The 5,971-nt window shown below is 43.8% G+C and overlaps 1 long non-coding RNA gene across 2 annotated transcripts; it reads right to left on the bottom strand.

Moving 5' to 3' along the window:
• Positions 1-331: 331 nt before the first annotated feature.
• Positions 332-4,749, bottom strand: LOC138769747 (uncharacterized). 2 transcript variants are annotated; one of them, XR_011359302.1, is made up of 7 exons: positions 4,463-4,749; positions 4,233-4,331; positions 4,019-4,109; positions 3,814-3,892; positions 2,406-2,565; positions 1,401-1,478; positions 332-1,027 (listed from the first exon to the last, which is right to left on the bottom strand). It is a non-coding gene; the product is annotated as an uncharacterized lncRNA (long non-coding RNA). The 2 variants fall into 2 exon arrangements; XR_011359301.1 differs by having other exon boundaries at positions 3,787-3,892; positions 4,463-4,748.
• Positions 4,750-5,971: the final 1,222 nt, after the last annotated feature.

The following is a 5,971-nucleotide window of genomic DNA, read 5'->3' as shown; positions in this document are numbered from 1 at the left end:
CAGTCATACTGCCCTAGCAATTTAAGCAGCTCCAAAAAATTCCCTTCATTGACATTTGGGTCACCCAAGCCAGAATGTTCCCTGTGACCCCGGAATGCAAGACCTTGTTTTGCTAAAAAAAGAGTTACATCTATAAGCCTGTGAAGAATTTTTCTGTTATTCTCTATCTTCTCCCTCTCACCTCTAATGAGCCCTGCAATGACAGTGCTGTCCTTACTTATGCGGTATTTAGTCAAAAGAAATGTTTTCTCAGATTCTCGGTGCGTATTACACCTTTCGTGTTGTTCTATTTTTTCAAGACCTTTTTTAAAGTTAAAGAACCCCATTTTCATTTCTCAGACAAAACAGCCAGCAGCAGAAACAGTAGAGACGATTACTTTTTGGAGAGTAAATTAACCACTGGCGAATAACTGTGCACGAGTCTCCCACTTTACGATTGTACCAAGATGGATTGAATCGCCTTTTTTCTAAATTATAGGGAAAATCATCATAGTGATCATTCAAACCTGGCTGACATGGTCCATGTTCCAATAGAACTCTTACTATGTCAGTAGTAAGAGTATTGTTTATGAAAAGACATGGATCAGTAGGGTAAGGCTCCTCAGTGTTTAATGTGAATATGCCATCAGGACCAGATGCACTGCTGCTAAGACCTGGATTGCCATCAAGCTCATCAGTCTGATTAGTAGGACTGTTAGGTGTGTTTAAACTAGCAATTGGATTGCTTAAGTCGGCTATGTCTTTATCACTACTACAGTTATCATGTTGTTGGCTTTCTTGTGAGTGCTCCAGGGGAACCTGGGTGTTGTCATGCACTATTGTAGTTGTGTCTTCTTGGTTAGACACTAACAGGCTGCCTGACTGATTTTCATGAGACACATCATTATTTTTTTCTGAAGGTGCAGGTGGTTGGCTTACAAAAAAAAACTTTGTCAAAGGAGTACAAGAATTAAGTTGCCTTTTCTTTTGCTCTCTTTCTTTGCGCTTCAGGGCACCCGACTTGTATTTTTTATCCATGGTTTCTAGCCTAAAAAGAAAATTGAGGAACTCAGTGAGAAAACTCTCTCTCCCAGTTTCCCAGATTCTTACTTTCTCTCTCTCTCTCAATGACAAGTTCTGATTATATGACAGGTTTACACTAATCTAATATGAACATAACTTTAATGTCTGTATTACAGCCACAAGTTCAAACCCAACCACAGGTCTGATGATCCAAATTCACATATGCCAATATGGGTGATCAGACAAGCAGTTGGGCTGGCCCAGCTGGGACAGTAAAAATTGTATGTGGTGGATTATCAGCTAGGGCATTTATCTGTACTGCATATTAGTGGTGTCCGTGGAGTGGAATTAGTGCATTTTTTCCACTAGAATAGCACCCATCTAAGGGCACTCCTTACCTTTATCAAGTGCTGTCATCTCTTAATCAGTGCAGAACCAGTGCAAGTTTGGGTCAGGGTACTGTCTCTCAACGAAACCTGATAATAAAGATATGAATATTCTGTCAGTTTGCTTTGAAATTATTTAATTATGAAGACAATAAAATAAAAAACAAAATACGTCATTGTCTAGTAAGATATGGAGCATATAAAAACAAGGAGGATAACCAGGAAGATATCCCTTAAAAATCTATGTCTTACGGCCCGCCCCATACAATACTGACGTGTTATGCTATGTTCACAAACAGTAAAATAAAAGCAAGATCTGGCCCTAAAATTGTTATAAAAAGACAACTGTATTTTAAATGTAATACTGCACTACATTAAAGTCTAGAACATACGTCTGTGGAAACATAAAAAAAAAAAATGTGTTTAAAATATTTTCACAAACTGATATTTTCCTATAGACTTTAATGCAGCATATTTTACTGTAATTTTACTGTGAGTGTGAATCTAGCCTTACTGCCAATAACTTTAGACAAGTCTGGAGTAGAGACATGAAGCCTGTATCAGAGCACTTTACTCCCTGGTTTCACCCAGCCATATCTTATGATCACAGTGATTGATGTGTGGTGTGATTTTTTTGTGTAAAACTTCTTTTATTAAATTTTACAAAGTACAGTAAGTAAATGGGTATGTTCACATCGAGTAAATTAGGTGCAATTCCGCAGCAGAACTGGCAGGAGGAATTCCGCTACGGAAAGTTATGCTGCGGAATTCCGCCTAATTTACTCAGTGTGAACATACCCTAGGAAAAAATTGCAAGCATAGAAAAAATAAGTGGACTAAATAAGTATCAAAGTGATAAACTGTCAAATGATTTTTAGCATTTCACGTTTTATTTTACTGTAACTCTTCATTCTCCAAGTGAAATTCCTTATACCAGTGCTTTACAATTAATAATATTGCAAGCTAGGCTATGTAATGTAGTTCTACATTTCATGTTCCTATTATGATGTTACTCACAGACTGTAAGAGTAATGGTTCAATTCACAGGTGCATCCAGTAACTTGCAAAAGACTTGCTGTGGCGTCTTTCTGGCTTACTCTATTCTTCCAAGCTTGAAATGTGGTAGGCATGGATGGGTGGCTAGTATGACAGGTTCCCCTCAAATCTCTAATTAAAACTGAAAGAAAAAAAATTCTAAGGCTAGGTTCTTACAACTTAAAATTAAGGGCAAAATCGTATTTGGATAAGTACGGCCTAAAATAATGATCATGTTCTTTATTTCCATCCATATTTATTATACAGTGTGAACATGGCCTATGGTAAAACTGACATGTTGGCCCAGATTGTAGTAACAGCATTATCAATGTGCCTGAAACTCACAATATCTGTTTTTTTCCCACAGCAACAGATTTATCATTTAACAAGCTCTGGTAAGATGAGTCCTAACCTCTGATTAGTTGCTGTGGGAAAAACTAGACAGTGGGTCAACACTAGTATGAGACAATAGCAGCTCCCTGATCAAAGGTCACAGAATATGCACAATAATGTTTCTTAGGATTCTTGTCAATGGGACAGGTCCTGTCTATTGGCAGGCTATGTTCATGGGGCTTGCTGTGAAATATGTCACTAAAAGCTAGTAAAAAAAGTTTAGGGAAGATTGTTTTATTTGACAGTAACATCCCTTATATCGGTGCCTCCTACGTATCCATATTTAATTATTTGTTCTTTTTATGTTACTTAAAGGACAACTCCCACAAAAATTTTTTTTTGCTCATTTAACACACATTACAAAGTTATATAACTTTGTAATGTGGTTAAATACCCGGCCTGGCCCCCTTCCCCCACTTTCGGACCCCCGACCCCCCACCCCGGAAGTTAAGGAATGTATACATTACCTATTACGATCGTCACGGTCCTCTTCTCCGGGGCAGCATCTGGTGATGACGACGTCAGAGCCGAGGGGCGGTCCGGGTCTTCTTCCTCCTCGGCGTCTTCATGCAAAGTGAATGGGGATGAAAAGGCTGCTGGTGCACATGCGCACCAGCAGCCTTTTCATTGGCTGGAGCGCATCACATGGCTTCCAGCTTGCTCAGCCCTGATTGGCTGAGCTTGCTGGAAGCCATGTGATGCGCTCCAGCCAATGAAAAGGCTGCCGGTGCGCAAGCGCACTGGCAGCCTTTTTCCATCCCCTGGACCCGGAATTCGGAGACATCGCTGGATGGCCGACGGCGGCGACGGAGAGGCGGACGGCGGGCGAATCGAGTGGCGATCGTCACCGGAGAGATGGTGAGTATGTTGTCTGTGTGTGTCTGTGTTTTTTTTTTTTTTGGAGGTCCCGCGGGAGTTGTCCTTTAAAGACTGTAAGAGTTATGGTTTATTTCACAGATGCATCTAGTACCTTACGATACACTTTTTTCTGGCTTACTCTACTTTCTCAGCTGGAAATGTGGATTTCATGCATGTATAGATAGCATAACAGGTTCTCTTGGGACCTCTAGTTTGAACTGTAAAAAAAACAAAAAAAAATTATTATTTTCCCTATAAACTGACCCATAAAGGTATATACCAATGGTACAAAGGCTCTGCACAACATATAAGTGACTACAGTGCAGATAAATACAGTGACTTACATGGGGTGTCTTCTCATTGGAGTCGCTCACTATCCCAATGTCATGGATGTATGGGCAGTATAACAGGTTCACCTGAGATCTGTAGTTTAAACTGTAAAAAAAACAAAAAAACATTATTTTCCCTATAAACTGACCCATAAAGGTATATACCAATGGTACAAAGGCTCTGCACAACATATAAGTGACTACAGCGCAGATAAATACAGTGACTTACATGGGGTGTCTTCTCATCAAAGTCGCTCACTATCCCAATGTCATGGATGTATGGGCAGTATAACAGTATAACAGGTTCACCTGAGATCTGTAGTTAAAACTGTAAAAAAAAACAAAAATACATTATTTTCCCTATAAACTGACCCATAAACCGTACAGGTATATACCAATGGTACAAAGGCTCTGCACAACATATAAGTGACTAAAGCGCAGATAAATACAGTGACTTACATGGGGTGTCTTCTCATCGGAGTCGCTCACTATCCCAATGTCATGGATGTATGGGCAGTATAACAGGTTCACCTGAGATCTGTAGTTAAAACTGTTAAAAAAAAGTTAAATCCATTATGCAAAGACTATTATTTTCCCTATACACTGACTCACCCATATACCATAGAGGTAGATCATTTGCATTCTGCCTAAGACAGGTGCATCACTCGCAGGGAGGTACCGCAGGCTCAATCACTAGCTAACTAGGGCAGCCACTACAGGCTGCTGCACCCTGCTCTCTGTGATCTGAATCACAGCTTTCTGATTTAAACATACTTGTCCCTTATCTCGTAGGAGACTGGAGGGGTCGGACCTCTGCACCCATTCCCCCCAGGATCTCCAGATCAGCCCCCAGCTCCTCTATGAAGCTGCCAGAGAGAACTGGGCCAAGTAGGGTTGAATCAGAAAACCCCTTGGGATGGGAAAGCTCAGTGGACAGTGCACTATATATGACTGGAGGCCCCTTCAGCTTAGTTGCGAGTCCTGCTCCCCCTGTTTTCCACATGTCCAGGTCCCCCTTTCCCTGTTTTCCACATGTCCCACACTGTTTTCCACATGTCCAGCCCCCCCTGTTTCCACATGTCCATCCCCCACCCCCCATTTCCACATGTCCAGCTCCCCCTGTGTCCACATGTCCAGCCCCCCCTGTGTCCACATGTCCAGCCCCCCCTGTTTTCCACATGTCCAGCTCCCCCTGTGTCCACATGTCCAGCCCCCCCTGTTTTCCACATGTCCAGCTCCCCCTGTGTCCACATGTCCAGCTCCCCCTGTGTCCACATGTCCAGCTCCCCCTGTGTCCACATGTCCAGCTCCCCCTGTGTCCACATGTCCAGCTCCCCCTGTGTCCACATGTCCAGCTCCCCCTATGTCCACATGTCCAGCTCCCCCTGTGTCCACATGTCCAGCTCCCCCTGTGTCCACATGTCCAGCTCCTGTCCACATGTCCAGCTCCCCCTGTGTCCACATGTCCAGCTCCTGTCCACATGTCCAGCTCCCCCTGTGTCCACATGTCCAGCCCCCCCTGTTTTCCACATGTCCAGCTCCCCCTGTGTCCACATGTCCAGCCCCCCCTGTTTTCCACATGTCCAGCTCCCCATGTGTCCACATGTCCAGCCCCCCCTGTTTTCCACATGTCCAGCTCCCCCTGTGTCCACATGTCCAGCTCCCCCTGTGTCCACATGTCCAGCCCCCCCTGTTTTCCACATGTCCAGCTCCCCGTGTCCACATGTCCAGCTCCCCCTGTGTCCACATGTCCAGCTCCTGTCCACATGTCCAGCTCCCCCTGTGTCCACATGTCCAGCTCCTGTCCACATGTCCAGCTCCCCCTGTGTCCACATGTCCAGCCCCCCCTGTTTTCCACATGTCCAGCCCCCCCTATTTTCCACATGTCCAGCTCCCCCTGTGTCCACATGTCCAGCTCCCCCTGTGTCCACATGTCCAGCTCCCCCTGTGTCCACATGTCCAGCTCCC

This window comes from Dendropsophus ebraccatus, chromosome 12 (assembly GCF_027789765.1).
Source record: "Dendropsophus ebraccatus isolate aDenEbr1 chromosome 12, aDenEbr1.pat, whole genome shotgun sequence".
NCBI classification, from domain to species: Eukaryota; Metazoa; Chordata; class Amphibia; order Anura; family Hylidae; genus Dendropsophus; species Dendropsophus ebraccatus.
The sequence above is the reverse complement of the archived record's forward strand: the minus strand, read 5'-3'. Positions and strand labels throughout refer to the sequence as shown.